The 18,803-nt window shown below is 40.1% G+C and overlaps 1 non-coding gene across 1 annotated transcript; it reads right to left on the bottom strand.

Annotated features, from left to right (window-relative positions):
* Window positions 1-12,067: 12,067 nt before the first annotated feature.
* On the bottom strand, window positions 12,068-12,173 carry LOC131254560 (small nucleolar RNA R71). The gene has a single exon (XR_009175678.1). It is a non-coding gene; the product is annotated as a small nucleolar RNA R71 (small nucleolar RNA).
* Window positions 12,174-18,803: the final 6,630 nt, after the last annotated feature.

Genomic DNA, 18,803 nt, shown 5'->3' with positions numbered 1-18,803 from the left:
AAAAAGATATATATTTGTAAAGTCTTTCTTTTTATTTTTATAAATTATTGAAAAATATTGATTAATGTGTGTGTCAGTTGCAAATATATTGTAATGAATTTATAAATTATTTGATGGTTGTCCAATTAGTTGGGAAAATTACTTATGATGAAGCATATATTGATGATTAGACAGTTGCTCAGATGCTGATTGGGCTGGCTGCCTAGATGAGAGATGCTCTTCTTCAAGTTTCTCAATAGTTTTTGGATGGAATTTGGTTTCTAGATGCACTAATAAACAAAATGCAGTTACATAGTCCTGCCTCTCAGCAGAGTATCAGTGTTTAATTATATCAAGCTGCTGAATTATTCGTAGGGCTATCCATGAGATGGGCTCGGGCTTGCCAAAATTCAAATTTTAAATAAGCCTGGCCCAATGGCTCAGCTCGAAACAGTACAAAATCCAGGCCAAGACCAACTCCAGGCTGGTATGTTAACAATGGTAATTATTCAGATAAGGTTTAGAGTTTATAGGGTGTTTATTTTTCAATTCTTCGTTAAATACCAGTAAATAATTATAAATAGTTAATTATTGTTATTTATGTCTGTTTAATTTTCAAGGCGTATTTCTACCTTGAAACTTAGTCTAAGAAATGTTGATTTAAATATGTGGAGTCCACCGTGATGTATGTGACATATCCAAACTGTTCATCCATTTTACCTGAATATTTTAGGACATGAATCCAAAATTGAGGTAGATCCAAAGCCCAAGTGGCCCACAACATAAGAAATCATGGTCGTAAAAGGTTTTTAATGGTAGGAATTCAACTCACTGTTTTATATGAGTGGTCCACTTGAGCTTTGGATCGACCTCAATTTTAGATTCATGTCCTAAAATCATCCCGCAAAATGGATGAACAATGTGGTTAAGCCACATCTGTCATAGTGGGCCCCACGTGAAATTCACACCCTCGATTTTAGTGTTTAAAAAAAATGGTCTTGACAGCATTAAAAAAAAAAAAAAGTGTAGATGTTGCATTAGTAACTAATCATTACCCTATTTGGCAAGCTGAGCTACTTTGTGATCTGTGTGTTCTTGTGATATCTTTCATTATCTTATAATAATGGCATTAATGGCACTTACTCCAACTTTGTTGTGTTTGAACCAAGCATATTGAAATTGATTCCGATCTTATGAATTCTAGTCTTATTGTACAGTGCAACCCATATTTTCATAGGGCGGTATCTGTGGTGAATTGTAGGGTTACTTCAAATGAGTCGAGCTCTAGTGATGAAGACATCGATAACGGCTTTATCGGATGACCAATTAATAGAGGTGATCTACTAGATCATGCTGAAAGAGAGTTTCGAAATAAGGCCAAATTTTTTAATTTTAATGGCTTATTACATATAGAAGATTTCCTCTATTGGTTAGACGAAGTACAACGATATTTTGATTACATGGACGGACCGAAACATAAAAATGTAAAAATTAGTAGTGTTCAAATTAAAATCCGGTGCTTTTACATGTTGGGAGCAATTGCAACTCTCACGTGCTCGACAGAATAAGGCGCTCATCCGATCATGGCCACGGATGAGACGCCTTCTTCGATCACGATTCATCCCTAGTGATTACGAGCATGTATTATTCCAGCAATACCAAAATTGCCGATATGGGAATCGAACCGTCACCGATTACACCGAAGATTTTCAGCAGTTGGCAATGTGGAATGACCTATCAGAAATCAAATCACAGAATGTAGCACGATTTATACGTGGATTACGGTTAATGATTCAAAATTGAGTTCAAATGCACTCGATCGGCACCATAGATGAAGTGGTTTAGTTGGCAGGTAAGGAGGAAACTCAACTTGTAAGAGTCCCTACTTGACCTTATCCCTCAACTCAACCTCCCATGATGAGTCACATGTCAGATTCAGCATTGGTATGAGGAAAAGAACTAGTAGGAGGAATCTGAGGAAAAGAACTAGTAGGAGGACGTCCTCAACCTCATGACACAAAGAGCGGTCCATCTAAGCCTCAACATGTGGCACCCACTACAACAAGTCCAAGCAGGATTCCAAATCCTTACAGTCGGCCAAGGCCGAACACTTGTTACTGTTGTGGCCAATCGGACCACTTATCAAACACTTGCCATCAACGTCTCACAACTCACTTGACCATTAACAAAGGGGGCATTAAAGGTAATGCAGTAGAAGAAGACCCTGTCTTTGATGAAGATGAACAAGCCATTGAGGAATGAGTTGGTGACAAAGAATGGTTGGTCGATGATCATGACGAATCATTGGTCGTGAGATAATTATTGTACACTCCACAGAAGGAGTTCCATCAACATCGGCATAATATATTCCATACGCGGTGTATTGTCAATGGCAATGTCCATGATGTAATTATAAATAGTGGTAGTAGCGAGAACATCATCTTGAAAGTGATGGTAAACAAGTTGTAACTACCTATGACAAAGCACCATTCCCCTTACTCGATTGGTTGGATAAAAAAGGTGAATGAAACCAAGGTAACTAAATAATGCACTGTCTCGTTTTCAATTTATAAAAATTGTTAAGATCAAGTACTTTGTAACATGATGAATATGAAAGCATGTCATATGTTACTCAGTTGACCATGGTAGTCAAACTGTGATGCGGCCCACCGAGGATGAGACAATCTTTACACCTTCATCAAAGATAGTCGAAAGATAGTGTAACGTCTCGAAAAAATTCGTATAAAGACTCGAGTACCACCTCAGGCAGAAATCACCCAGGACCGAAACCTTTAGAAATTAGACGAGGATTAACTAAGTGTTAAACTATATTACCTGTGAAATTAGCGCTAATCTCTTTAAATACAATCTATAAGATCTGAAACGAGTAGAACAGTTAGCGCTACATTACCTTAAAACTTAGGATCCATCTCAAACCCCAGTTGCTCTTGGGAGCGCTTTGAAACTCAGTATCGAACCTAAACCGCACGTCAAAAGTCCGATGACCGCGAAACTATACCGTTATGACCACCTTACTAGACTTGACTACCACTTTGGAAATCAAGTCCTAATTGTAACCAGAAACGCACAACTTGAGCCCGGAGCGAAGTGGGTGAGAAACGCGAATATCTTTACGAAATGAACTGGGACTTAAGTGAATTGAGTCGTTTCACTTGCAGGCCAAATCTAAGGATTCAGACCGTCAGAATCTGACCCAATTACACCCTCGGATCAGGAAAAATTTTCAACACATGTCAGTACACTTGTGGCCCTGATCGAGTATCGGTGACCGTTGAACTGAAACTGGTCCGCCATGGTCGATTTGTAAATTCGATCGGACCGAAAAATCAACTTGACCTAGATCCAATGTCAGGGAGCTTAAGTCCAACAGCACACAGAAAAGGGGCCTCCAGAAGTGCTCCGTTAGATCGAAACGGACACTCTTTGGACATAACCTGAGTATACCTTGGCCTTAGGGCCATTCCCATCAGTCTTAGGCCTATATAAGGGCCTTAAACCCACTCTCTCATCTCATATGAATTTGGAAAACCCTAGGAGAGAGAAGAGAGAAAAGAGAAGGAAAGAAAGAGGAAGTGAGAGAGTGTACTGGTGTTTGTTCTTGGGATTTAATCCTACCACTCCACAAGCTTATCTATCGCGTCTGTAGCAATATGCCGGCATTTTCAACAGCGTATTTGGGTAAGAAAACCTAATCCTAGTCTATTTTAGGGTATCATATAGTATTAGTGGTGAAATAGTACTAATTCATGCTATAGGTTGTCATTCTGCCGTTGACAAAGACTAAGTGTCTAAAACGAATTCGTTACGCGTTTACCGGCGTAAGGTGTGGACTATATACGCTTAGGTTATGGTTTTCAAGACTTTCAATGCCGGATAATGATTTATTACTGTCATGGGTGCCATTTCACATGCCAGACGTGATGTTTGTTTCGCTTTACGAATACATATGAATTATGTTGAGTATAGTGTATTCTACGTATTTGTTGAAATAATTGAATACATGTGGTTTTTGGATTCGTAATCGACATGATTATCTGTCGTGCATATATGCTTGTTATATATGCGACAACTCCTTGTTGAAAGGTTTTGCCCTAATACATATTATAACCAACATACGTCATGTATGTTGGAATGTGTAGACTAAGTGTTTGTAAGAATGTCTAAATGAACTAGTAGTTAGTTAATTGTATTTTGTATGGGTGTTGAGATATGATTCTCAACTACCTTAACTATGTGTATGATTTTCTCTATGTGTTTTATAATATAGTGTTTGTTTAGGCATGGAATGCATATGTGTGAATTCATATTTAAGTTGTATTCCATAAAATGCTTGAATGATTGTATGATTTGAATTATTGATCCATTACTACATCGACTTTCTCATATGATTACTCGTTGTAATTGAATGCGGTTGGGACTATCATATAGTCCAGGCAATCGGTAACAGGTTTTGACCAGTTGGTTGAAGTTGTTTCGCCAGACAGGATGTCGTTGATGAATCTGAGTCGTACTTGGGGTGTCAACAGTGGTTAGGCCACACAAAGTGCTTACGCACTTTATGTTGATCAACTCTACATACGCTCGTACTAGTCTAGCTCGTCAAATAACCCGATTGACCCGATGCATGTTCACCATATTCGGATGCTGCTGTTTGAATCTAAGGTACCAAACTCACCAGTGAAAAGCTCGTTTAACCTTGGTACCTCGATCCGCTAAGACTCATGAGCTAGACATGGTGGTATGGGATACCATGGTTGAGCTGTCGACCTACGCTAGGGCGACGAGCCTCCCCGTAGTGTCCAATGAGCAACACAACCTCGTGAGCCGAATATGGTGTTACGGGACACTGTATTCGAGCTGTCGGCCTACACTGATTAGGTGATGAGCCCTTTGTAGTGACCTCGAGTATACTCTGAACTGCATAGAGGCGACGAGCCTTTCCATAGTAACTAGAGTACAAACTAGGCCTACACTGATCAGGTGATGAGCCCTTTGTAGCGACCTAGAACTGTAACATCTATGAGATTTACTAGGACTGACGATCCTAGAATGGATCACTGTTTGGGAAATGATATAATTAAGGGAGGTACCTTAATTTCCCAATCCTGTTATATGAAAAGGACTAATAAGAACTTGGTAAGCACGCTCATGCACCGCATTGCATGTACTGTTTGACGTTGGGTAGAGCACTGAGGAAGTGACTGACATGCGCGATCGTAAGATGAAGATCGCAGAGGGAGTGCAGGCGAGGGCATGCATCATTTATACATATCATTTTTACATTAATCAGAGTACGTAGGGATGTGTGATTGTATTGCTTTATCATTACTGCTTAACTGAATTGATAACATGTTAACCTTTGCTCTATTGTTTCACTGAGTTAATCACTCACTTCCACATTACAAGACGGTGTTTTAAACACCAACTAGACCCTGTTTTAGTTTCAGATGATAGCGCAACCGGCGAGGTAGAGCCAGACTTTGAGAATGATGAGGAGGCATTCTCATATATGTAGTATTCTGGCGAGTTTACGTAGACCGTTCTGAATCGACGAGGCTTCAGGGTTCATGCTTTGTAGAGGACTACCACTCTTTTGACATTTTGTATTTTGAACGATACTTGTATTTATTTGACCTAGCAATGTATTCATACTCTGGAGATCGGAAACGGTCTATACGTTTATCTATCTTATACACCTCTTTTAGTCTTCCACTTGCGTAACTTAACTGTTTTGGAGTATGAATTACTGTTTTGGTATGATCTCATTCATGTTTACACGTACTAACATAGACAACATTCAATCACCATCAATTATGTTGCATAAGTGATGTGTTAGAACTCGGGAGTTGGGCATTTGCACGACCCCTGATTTTCAGGGCGTTACAAATAGTCCTTGCCCCTATGGCACCAGAGAACTACTATGAAGCTTCTAAAGTGAAGGGGAGTTCCCTCCTGACCATTTGGGATTTCATGGAGGAATTGAAGAAAACTGGCGAGGTATACATATTAATGGTAAAGGGGGAAGAATCGAAGCCCTTAAACATTTATAAAATTTTAAGAACATTCTTAAATGAATTCAAGGAAATCTAGCTTAAAAAATTACCTGAAAGATTTTCCCCCATGCGAGATATCCAGCATCACATAGACCTTGTTCTTAAGGCTAGCCTGCCCATCCGCCCTCACTATTGGATGAGTCCGAAAGAGTGTGAGATACTTCAGAGGTAGGTGGAGGAATTGATTCATAAGGGTCTTTTGAGAGAAAGCATGAGCCCATGTGTCGTGCCAACGTTGTTAACACCTAAGAAAGATGGGAGCTGGCGCATGTGTGTTGACAACCGGGTGATCAACAAGATTACCATCAAATATCGGTTCCCAATACCATGGTTGGACAATATGTTCGATATACTAGAAGGTGACAATGTGTTCTTTAAACTAGATCCGAGGAGCTTGTACCATTAAATTTGTATCCGGCCCGGTGATGAATGAAAAACGATATTCAAAACCAAGGAAGGGTTGTATGAGTGGCTGGTCATACCCTTTGGTTTATTGAATGCATTAAGAACTTTTATGCATCTGATAAATCAAGTGTTGAAGTCGTTCATTGGCTAATTTATGATAATATATTTTAATGATATCCTAATATATAGCCAGGATGAGACAAAACACATGAAACATCTTAGGCAGGTGCTACAGGTCCTGCAAGTTAACAAATTATACTTCAACTTGAAAAAATACAGTTTTTTAATGGACGGCCTATTGTTCTTAGGATTTATTGTAATGTCCACGGGCATCCATGTGGATAATGAAAATGTGCGAGCCATCAGGGAATGGCCGATCTCAATGAATATTCATAAAGTGAGGAGTTTTCATGGGTTGAAGACCTTGTACCCTTGATTCGTGTGGAGTTTCAGCATGATAGTCGCACCTATTACAGATTGCATGAAAAATGGGTCATTTCAGTGGACGATGAGGCTGGTAAGAGCTTTGTTGAATTCAAGCATCGGTTGTCTATAACACCGGTCCTGGTTCTTCCTAATTTTAACAAGTTGTTTGAGGTTGAGTGTGACACCTCATATGTCGAAATTAGAAGTCTTATCACAAAAAGGCAGGCTGGTAGCCTTTTACATCGAGAAGCTCAGCAAAGTCTGAAAAAAGTGGTCGACATATGAGCTTGAGTTGTATGTAGTTGCTCAAGTGCTGCGACATTGGTGGCATTATCTGATTCAGAGAGAGTTTGTTCTCTATACTGACCATTAAGCCTTAAATTTTATTAATATTTAGGATAATGTGAATCATGTGCATTCTAGATGGGTTGCGTTTTTGTAGAAATTTGCTTTCGTTCTGAAGCACAAGTTAGGACAGCAGAACAATGTGCTTGATGCACTTAGCTGTCGTGTATCACTATTTGTTACAATGAGCAATGAGGTAGTCGGCTTCGACTGTCTCAAGGAACTGTATGCCGAGGACGATGACTTTAATGATGCATAGATGAGGTGTCAAGAAGGTCATCATAGTAACCTACATATGCAAGACGATTTCCTCTTTAAAGGGAATCAATTGTGCATCCCCTAAAGTTCTCTGACACTACCAAAAAATTGAGCAAAGGCTACGGACTATGATCGCTTTTTGCGACAGATATAAACCGTAGCTATATTTACTACGAATTTAATCCGTAGCTAAAAGATTGCCACACCATTAATAATTAATGGCCGTGTAAGGGGCTTTATAGGGCCCACCAAAATATATGTATTATATCTAAGTCGTTCATCTATCTTGAAATATCATTTTAGGGCATGAAACTAAAATCATTTAGATCGAAGGCTCAAGTGGACCACACGGTAGGAAACATAGAGATTAAATCACATGTGCATCCTATGGTGTGGTCCACTTGGGCCTTCAATCTACCTAAGTTTTGGGATCATAAACTAAAAAATATTATTAAAATTAATGAACGGCATAGCTAAACGACATACATCATGGTGAGCCCCACGGAGCACCTGACAGGACCGTCATACACAGTGCCTTGAAATTCGACGCCCGGAATGGGCGCGCGCTCAAAACAGAGCCGCACCCATCCAAAACCCCATTCCCCTCATTCTCTCTCTCTCTCTGTCTCTCTCTCTCTCTCCGTTCCCTAACCCTCGCTCTCCCAATCTTTGCTCCCGATTCTCGTTTTTCCCTACCTCACCTGCTCCATCTCTCTCATTCTCGTCCCTCTCTCTCCAATGCATCTCTACCATCTCATTCTCCTTCCTCTCTCTCCAATGAAGCCGTGAAGCTCCTCCCCAAATCACAGCCCTTGCCCTTGTCAAAATCGCAGCCCTTGCTCAAATCACCTACCCAAATCGTAATCCTAACTCGATCTCACTACCGCTATCGTAGAGGATAAACCCCCCTCAAATCTGCCTACCCCTATGTTAAGGGTCAAATATTGCATATCAGACCCCAGTTATTGCCTGGATTTACGAACATAGTACTGTTTAATGGCCTGCTTTAATCATGTTTGTGATGCAGAGTGTATTTACAAGCATGGACTGAAAAGGGAGCTTAAAGCATGGATTTAACGCTCTGATGACACTAAAGGCAAGGGACGGACTCCAGGGGACCAAGATTGACGGAATTACATACCAAAGATCTGAGAAAATCGGGAAACTGAAGCTCAAGTGACCCAAAAATTATCCAGAATGCAAGATCACAGGGTTCCCACCATTCGTTCAGCTCGAAACTCCATACATGGCCTGAGGACCATAAATTAACCATACACGTCAAATTTCAGCCATTGGATCCCAGTAGAAGTGGCCCAACGGATAGATCAGCCCATAAACCGTCGATTTTGGGCCCACATGACATCTGGATATGCCTCAATTTTTGACTCAACGCCTTAAAAGATATGGCAGAATGGATGGATGGAGTAGATTTCTCACAAACATCTCTGTGGGACCCATACATGTAGTGCATGTGCAAGGTATGCAGGTGCACCGGCGTGCACCAAACATTTGAAAGTCGATCAGCAAGCACTGACCGACTCTTCTTCTCAAATCAAATTTCTCACAGCAGTGGACGTGGGTCCACCGATTTCACTCAGTGGGGCCCACCCCTTGCTCCTTTGAATGATCAGAGCCGTCCATGGTGTCTCTTGGGTAGGGAATACCCTCACCTAGGTGGAATTTTGGACCCATACACGTGTATACACGTGGATCGTCAAAAGAAGTAAGATGAACGGTGAATTGACTTAGTACAGTGGACCACACAAGAACCTACCAAAACTACTCATTTCTGACTGGATTTTCGCTAGGAATTCAGTGGACGGTGTGGATTTCCTATCTGAATTTAATCATGGGCCCCGCCAGCAGCAGAGCGGAAGAAATCTATTTTTTTTCTTCTCTGTTTACGCAAGAACAGAGCCTGCGGACGATCTCTGTGGGCCACCATCATGGTCCAGATGACTGATCTGGACCATCCATGAGAATCACGAGGGCCATATCACTCATGCCTAGAGGGCAAAGTTTTGAAAGGTCCCGGAGATCCATTTTTGATCGTCCAAAAGCAAGATGGACGGTGAATGGATCTGGTACAATGGGCCATGTAGAATTTGAATAAAACCCACCCTTCCTGACCAGTTTTTCATCAGGAATCCAATGAACGAAGTGGATTTCTCTGAAGACATCATTATGGGGCCCACCGAACACGTCAGCGCAACCTGCGTAAGGTTTACGCGCGTCCGAAAAATTTAAATTTTTTGTGGAGTTACGTGACCCAGAACGTGATCGAATCAGCGATCCGAACCATCCAATGGAAGCCCCAGCTAGATTTAACCCTATCCATGATGGAGGATGCAATAATCGGGATGATCAACGTCCTGATTTTCAGTCCAAATGCAGCCTTTTTGTGCGTTGCTTGCTGCGAGAACAGAGTTGGCGTCGTTGCTGCGTAAAGAGGAGTGCGGAACTGACTCCTCCAGGGTGCTGGACAGCTATAAGAAAGAGAGAAAGAACGGGAAAATGGGGGGGAGAGAAGAAACAGAAGATCCACGGTGTGTGGAATTTTGCAGGGAGACGGCTGGACGTGAGCAGAGAGAGGGAGTTGAGCCATTGGGTTTTTCTTTTTCTTTTCTCCTTCTTTTTGTTTATTTTTGATTTAGCCAATCATGGTCGGCTAAACCTCTTAGCTAGGGCTAAGAGGTGAAGCTTGTAGCGTGATGGGAAGAACTCTGTGCTTATGCTTGTTACTTACATGAAATTGAACTTGATATTTGTCTGATTATGGGAATGTTTTTAGTTTTTAATGGTCTGTTGTGACTAAAATTACAATGGGTCTGCGATGGCTTTGAGCATGTTCTTTCCTTTTATGTTTATGATGTCAGGAAGCCATATTGTTCACCATTGTCTCCTAGGCATGGTCGGATGACGGTACTCTTCCTAACCTTCATAGCATGATGATTGGTTGGTAATTAGTTTAATTCTATTGTTTTCTTTGTCTCATGGGCATGGTTTGGTGATGGAATCCATTCTAATTCATATACCTTTCATCTCTTTAAAATTATATCAGAGGAAGTTCAGTTTAATTTCCATGATTCTTGAAGCAGGTCTAAGATCTCCCTGATCTCTACAAGTGGATCCTCTGAATCCCTAGTTTCCTACCTTTGAATTCTACATATTTTAGTTTACTATTTCATCATTATTCCTCAAATCCACCTGATTTAGATTTCATCTTTTTCTAGTTCTAGTTCTAGTTATTTCCAGATAACGTACAGGTATCAGTCCCTTGGGATTCGACCTCGGTCTCACCGAGTTTATTACTACATCACAACCCTATACTTGGGGAGTGAACAAGTTTTTGGCGCCATTGCTGGGGATTGACAGTTGCGATTCTCTGAAATTAATAGGGTTTAGGATTAGTTAAGATTAGGATTTTACTAACTTTAGTTTTAGATTTTATTTCTATTTGATTTTTAGAACTAACTTGTTTCATGTTTTGTAAGATCTTGACATAAACTTCTAAATTGGTAATCTTTTTCTAATTCCTCTACTTTTTTTATTTTTTAGGGTTTGAGTTTTAGAAATTTTCTAATTCTAGTATTTTTCCTATTTTTAGGAAATAGTTTAGTTTAGAAGCTTTCCTCTTTTGTTTTTAGAAACTTGGTTAGATATTTCCCTTTTTAGAAATTCTTTCTAATTTTAGAAACTAACTCATCTTTCCTTTTTTTTAGAAACTTTCTAATTCTAACTCTTTTAGAATCTAACTTTATTTCCTAATTTATTTTAGCAATTTCCACTTTCTTTTAGCAATTTCTTCTTTTAGAAACTATGTTACTTCTATCCTTCTTTTTTTAGGATTTTCTAATTCTAGGCCTTATCTTTAGAAATTGACTTATTTTATTTTCTTTTGCAGGTTTTTAACTGAGGGACTCCAAATTGGTAATTTCTTTCCAACCCTCTCTTTCTTTTTAGATTTTCTTTTCCTTTCTTAGGATTAGGTTTCGAATTTGATTGAGGACTGCGAGTGTTTCATGCTCAAGTGGGCCCGTGACAACACTAGACGTCTCTTGACTGAAGGAGGATTAGTTGAGGGGTTGACTATCCATTGCAGGACTAGACACCACTCCAAATCCCCTGAGTTAATTGAAGTGATGGCTGAAAACCAACCTCTTCCAGCCCAACCTAGGGTAGAGGACATTCAGGATGAGAATGAGGTGTATCAAGCACCCTCGCCTCGTACTTTACGTGATTATTTACAACCAGCGGGGATGAGTATGCCCTCATGCATGATTTTTCCTAAAAATACAGGACATATGGACATCAAGCCAGGGGTTATCCAACTCCTTCCTAAGTTCCATGGGCTTAAATCTGAAGAACCATACCTACATTTGAAAGAGTTTAATGAGATTAGAGCCACTTTATATTTTCAAAATGTGTCTGAGGACACAGTCAGGCTGAGACTCTTTCCTTTTTCCTTAAAGGAGAAAGCTAAGACGTGGTTACATTTACTGCGTCCTAGATCCATTGGCACTTGGAATGATATGCAAAGGGAATTTATAAAGAAATTTTTTCCACATCATAAAACGATTACCCTTAGAAAAGCAATCATGAACTTCACCCAAAAGGAGGATGAAACATTTTACAATGTTGGGAAAGGTTCAAGAATTTGGTCAGTTCATGCCCACAACACGGCTTTGAAACGTAGCGCATTACAAATTTTTTCTACGATGGACTGACATCTTCCATGCGCCAAATGGTTGAGACAATGTGTAATGGAGAATTCATTAATAAAAATGTCGACGAGGTATGGGATTACCTCGATAGTCTTGCTGAAAAAACATGGGATTATTACCTAAAATCAAACACCGCGTCTAAGCCAACTCAATCTAAGGAGAAAGGTGGATTGTATCTCTTGAAGGAAGAGGATAATCTCAAGTATAAAGTGACTACGCTCATAAGGAAAGTTGAGGCCATGGAATGAAAGAAGGATAAGGTTAATGAAAGTGTTTGCGGCATCTGTGATTGCAACATTCATACAATTAAAAATTGTCCTACAATACCCGCCTTTCGAGAAGTGTTGAATGAACAATCCAATGCCGTAAATAATTATCAAAGACCTTTCAATGGACCGACCTCTAATACGTACAATCCTGGTTGGAAAAATCATCCAAACTTTAGTTGGAGAAATGGACAAACTGCTACCCCTCAAGGTTTCTTCAATCAAAATCCAAATCAGGGGAAACCTCAAGAAGAACCGGTTCAAAATTCCATGCAGGAGCAGACCTAGGCAATGCGAGATTTTATGCAAAAAATGGACTCACATATGACGGTTATAGAAAAGGGGATGCTTCCTGCACAACCGCTCCCCAATCCTAAACCGCATTACGAGATAAGTGATCCCAGCTCTTCAAATCAAATGGGGTACGCTAAATCCATCACCACTCTTAGGAGTGGGAAGAGTATTGATAAAACCTTTCCAGTTAGGCCCAAAAAGCCTCAAGAACCAGAAGAGGACAACAATAATGGATCTAGTGAGGCCCCACAAAAATTAGAACCGGAACTTCTAGAAAAGCCAGTTGCTCCATTTCCTCAACGGTTGGTCGCACCAAAACCTCTCTCTAACTCTCAGGATATCCTAGAGGTGTTGAAACAAGTGAAAGTCAATATTCCTCTACTTGATGTCGTAAAACAGATACCTTCATATGCCAAATTCTTGAAAGACCTATGCACGACCAAACGATGACAGAGTATTCAAAAGAAGATCTTCTTGACCGAGAAAGTGAGTGTCATCCTAAAGTAAGACGTGCCATAGAAATTCAAAGATCCCGGTAGCCCAACCATATCATGTGTAATCAGGGACCATCAAATTGATCATGCACTTCTTGACTTAGGAGCGAGCGTTAATCTGATTCCCTACTCGGTATACAAACAGTTAGGTTTGGGTGAATTAAAACCCACCTTAACCACACTACAACTTGCTGATCGCTCTGTTCGTGTACCAAGAGGGATAATTGAGGATGTATTGGTCCAAGTTGATAGATTTTACTACCCTGTAAATTTTATCATCCTGGACACCGAACCCATCAATAACATGAGCACTCAGATTCCCGTCATTGTTGGTCGCCCATTCCTTGCCACTTCAAACACAATTATCAATTACAGGAATGGTGTCATGACTATGTCCTTTGGGAATATGACATTGGAGTCAAACATCTTTTTCAATAAAGGCAAAAACTTAGAGGATGGTGATGATTTCCACGACATTAACATGATTGACTCTTTAGTGGAAGATACGACACCTCTGACCTTATCCTCTGACCCTCTAGAGACGTGCCTGGCCCACTCCCATGATTTTGATGATGACATAATTAGGGAGATGTGTGCCTTGCTTGATACTGCACCGATACTTAAAGTTAACCGGTGGAGGTCACAATTTGAAGAGTTGCCCCAAACTGATGTAGTGCCTCTACCGTCTAACCTCAAGCCACCGAAGCTTGACCGATGATTTAAAATATATCTATTTAGGTCAAGATGAGACATACCCGGTGGTGATCTCTGTCCACTTGGAGAAAGAACAGGAGAGTATGCTCATATCTACTCTCATTGAGCATAAGGGAGCCCTTGGATAGACGATAGCGGACCTCAAGGGAATCAACCCCCTCGATTTGTACTCATCGCATTTATCTTGAGGATAATACTAAGACCACTCGGCAATCACAACGTAAACTAAATCCAAACATGAGGGAAGTGGTTTAAGCCGAGGTTCTTAAACTATTAGATGTGGGTATCATATACCCCATATCCGATAGTCAATGGGTGAGTCCAACTCAGGTGGTTCCTAAGAAGTTCAGGATCACCATCGTAGCCAATGCCAATAATGAACTTGTGCCAACTAGAGTTACTACTGGTTGGAGAATGTGCATTGACTACAGGAAGCTGAATACCGTCACGAGGAAGGACCACTTTCCTTTGCCCTTCATTGATCAAATCTTGGAAAGGCTAGCTAGTCATTCCTATTACTGTTTCCTTGACGGGTATTCAGGCTACAATCAGATTGAAATCGCCCCTGAGGACCAGGAAAAGACTACATTTACATGTCCCTATGGCACCTTTGCCTACAGAAAGATGCCATTCGGATTATGTAATGCCCCTGCCACCTTTCAGTGATGTATGATGAGTATCTTTTTTGACATGGTGGGAAAATATCTAGAGGTCTTCATGGACGATTTCTCTATTTTCGGTTCATCTTTCAGCGGGTGCTTAGAGAGTCTTAAATGTGTGCTGAAAAAATGTGAAGAAAAGAACTTGGTACTTAATTGGGAGAAGTGTCATTTCATGGTTCAGAAGGGAATTGTCCTTAGGCATATCATCTCGTCCAAGGGAATCGAGGTAGATAAGGTAAAAATCGATCTTATCTCTAACTTACCTCCACTCAAGAACATCAGAGATGTGTGATCCTTCTTAGGACACGCAGGGTTTTATAGACGATTCATAAATGACTTAGTCTTCTCTCTCGTCCTTTATGTAAACTACTTCAAAAGGATGCCCCATACGAGTGGACTGAGCCATGTCAGGAAGCTTTCACCAAGCTTAAGGGCATGTTAACCACTGCACCCATCGTGCAGCCACCCGATTGGAGCCTTCCTTTTGAGCTTATGTGCAACGCTTTTAATTATGCTCTTGGGGCGGTTCTAGGCCAGAGAAAAGATAAGAGGCCCTACGTCATTCATTATGCAAGTAGAACTTTAAATTCTGCCCAAGTGAACTACTCAACTACGGAAAAGGAACTCTTAGCTGTAGTGTTCGCCTTGGACAAATTTAGGTCCTACTTGATCAAATCCAAGATCATTAACTACACAGATCATGCGGCACTCAAGTATCTTCTTTCTAAGAATGATTCTAAGCCCCGCCAGATAAGATGGATCCTTCTACTCCAAGAATTTGATTTGGAGATTAAAGATAAAAAGAGAGTAGAGAACGTAGTGGCCGACCACCTTTCTCGCCTTAATACCTCTGATTCCCATGAGGCGACCCATATTAATGAATGCTCCCTGATGAACAACTATTTAGAGTCTCTCATTCACCTTGGTTCGCTGATATTGCTAATTTTCTTACCACAGGTTCCATACCGACGCAGTGGACTGCATAAGATAAGAAGAAATTCTTTACCGAGGTATGCAACTTTTTCTGAGACGATCCATATTTGTTTAAATATTACCCAGACCAGATCCTAAGGAGATGTGTCCCAGACGATGAGCATCAGAGTGTCATCTCCTTCTGTCACTCATAGGCCTGTGGTGGTCACTTTTCTGCTAAAAAGACCACGGCCAAGATTCTACAGTGTGGCTTTTATTGGTCCACTATGTTCAGGGACACTCATGAGTTTTGCAAGGCTTGTGAGCGTTGTCAAAAATTGGGAGCATTGTCCCGTCGAAATATGATGCCTTTGAATCCCATCCTTATCATAGAAGCATTTGACTGCTAGGGCATCGATTTCATGAGACCATTCCCCCAATCATTTGAAAATTTGTATATTTTCCTCGCCGTAGATTATGTCACTAAATGGGTCGAAGCAATTCCGTGCCGAAATAATGACCATCGCACGGTTATTAAATTCTTAAAAGAGAACATCCTTTCGCGGTTCGGGACGCCTCGAGCCATCATTAGTGATGGGGGCTCACACTTTTATAATAGACCATTCGAGAGCTTAATGAAGAAATACGGTATCTCTCATAAGGTGAGCACCCCATACCATCCACAGATAAGTGGACAAGCTGAGATTTCTAATAGGGAGATAAAATATATCCTAGAGAAAACGGTTAACCCTGATCGTAAGGATTGATCAACCCAATTAACCGATGCCTTCTAGGCATACCGTACTGCTTTTAAAACCCCTATTGGAACGTCTCCCTTTAGACTTGTCTATGGGAAAGCTTGTCACTTGCCTGTAGAGTTGGAACATAAAGCGTACTGGGCGATCAAAAATCTGAATTTCAATCTGGACAACACTGGCTCGCTACGTAAACTTCAATTAAATGAACTTGAAGAAATCTGGAACAATGCGTACGAGAACTCAAGAATTTACAAAGACAGAATGAAGGCGTTTCATGACCAGCGTATTCTACGGAAATCATTCACACCTGGTCAAAAAATCCTTTTGTATAATTCTTGATTACATCTCTTTCCAGGTAAGCTTCGATCTCGTTGGACTGGCCCTTACATTGTGGTCACTGCGTATCCTCATGGGGCCTTTGAGATAAGAGATCTTGACAATGGCAAGGAGTTTAAAGTAAATGGACATCGCTTAAAGCCATTTGTCGCGAAATTTGATTCAGAGGACATGTCCATACCTCAACTGATCTTGTTTACCAGGATTGATCTCCTAGTCTGATGGAGGTATAGGTACGTTTCCTGTTTTCATAGGACTAGGGTAGTTTTCTTTATTCTGTTTTAGGATAGATGATAAACTTAGCGCTCTTGGGAGCCAACCTAGCTTTTCATTCTGTTTTATTTTCCTAATTAGTTAGTTCAATGTTTGTGGGTAACATTGCTGCAAACCCTCACGAGACTACAACTCATCCACTAGGGGCAACCTAGGAGTTTAAAGGCTTGTTGCATACGCTAAATGCAATCGAGAGCACCTGCGAAAGTTGTGTAGGTAGGATTTTATTTTTGTTATTTTTATTTTACTTTTGTTAGTTTCTCCCTTGGGCTGACCTGCTCTTACATAGATATTCTTGAAAAGCTTCTTGATTCTTTCGTCCAGGTACTATCTTTCCATCACTCCTCTTATATTTTCACTGTCCCATGTGCATTGCATGCTTATTTCTTTTACATTGAGGACAATGTAGATTTTAGGTTGGGGGTGGGAGATTAGGTTTCCTAATCAGTGTTTTCTTGGTCTTGAACAAAAATTATGAAAATTTTTATTTTTTTGAAATTCCTTGTGAATTTCAAGATAAGTGACGTTGGTAATTTATGACTCTTGGATTCAGTATCTTTTAGATTTCACAATTAAGTTTGAATCGTTAATCCGGAATTAAAAGTTGTAAATAATGATTGAGTCATGATTTCACAAAACACATCTCGCTTGCACATTAAGGGTTCAATTCGATATTGAAGGATTAACTTGGTAATCATTAAACATGAAAGGAACCAACTTGGAAAATTGAATGGATTGGGCGAACAGTCTTTACCATAGGTTTGCTCCCTGTAGGTGAGGATTCGATTCCCCATGGATGATATTTGAAAAAGAGTTGGGTGTACAGTCTTTACCTTAGGTTTGCTCCCTATAGGTGAGGATTTGATTCCCCTTCTTGGCGTTACTTTTAATGAAAAAAAACAAAAATTAAAAGAATAAAAAGATAATGTGTGAGACAAGTTTTGGTTATCGTGAATTCTCTTATTGGTTACCAATGATATCCTTAAATAGAAAGGTGAATCTTAATGTTGATAAGTCGAGATTAGATTATACATCCATGGAATTCAATGTTTAGAATTGTTCTAATTGACAGACTAATATTTTGAACTTAATTATGAAGTTACCGTGTGCTTGAGTCTAGGAGAGAATTATGCTCAACATTCATGAATCTTAGAATTTTCACATCTGACTATTTGTTCACAAGTCACTCGGGTTTACAGGAATTGTCTTTAGTTCTGAAAGTAATTTTCGCATATTTTGCTCGGGACTAGCAAAATGCTGGTTGGGGGTTGCCTGCTGCTACTTCCATCCCCATTTCTCTATTGCTGAAGAAGTTAAAGAATCCACAGACAGGTATTTGATTTTTTTCCCTTTCTTTGTTCTAGGGTTAGTGTTTTTTATGCTTTCCTTTTTTGAAGGATGGAATCCATGTACTAGAGATGGTTACATGGATGAAGAATGGTTTAGATACTCAAATAAACCCCACCCGGCCAAATCTGTCTATACCAGAGATGGTTACAAGGATTATAAGAAAGCAGGAGATGTATGCTTTGTAGCTTGTTATTAGGAGAAATCCCGTCTGTTGATTTGTTGGGCTTTGGATAGAAAACGAAGGTGTAATGGTCTGTATTAGAAAGGGGGAAGTTTTTTAACTGCTTGCTATTATTTTTTCAGTTAGATTGGCCTTTATACCATGGGCCATCCATACTAGTGCCAACCATTTGGACAGTCAGGATTCACTGACTGTGTAGCTACATTTACTGTCGAGTTGGCAATGGACCATGAGTTTTGTTCATTACACAACTGGAAAGCTCCTATGGATATACTCATTGAATGCTGAAATACTTCCCTCTTATGAAACTTAATGTTATTTTTTAGGTATGGATTTGCATGTGAGATGATTT

The sequence above is a fragment of the Magnolia sinica genome, chromosome 8 (assembly GCF_029962835.1).
Source record: "Magnolia sinica isolate HGM2019 chromosome 8, MsV1, whole genome shotgun sequence".
Lineage (NCBI taxonomy): Eukaryota > Viridiplantae > Streptophyta > Magnoliopsida > Magnoliales > Magnoliaceae > Magnolia > Magnolia sinica.
This window is presented reverse-complemented; position numbering and strand designations above follow the sequence as displayed.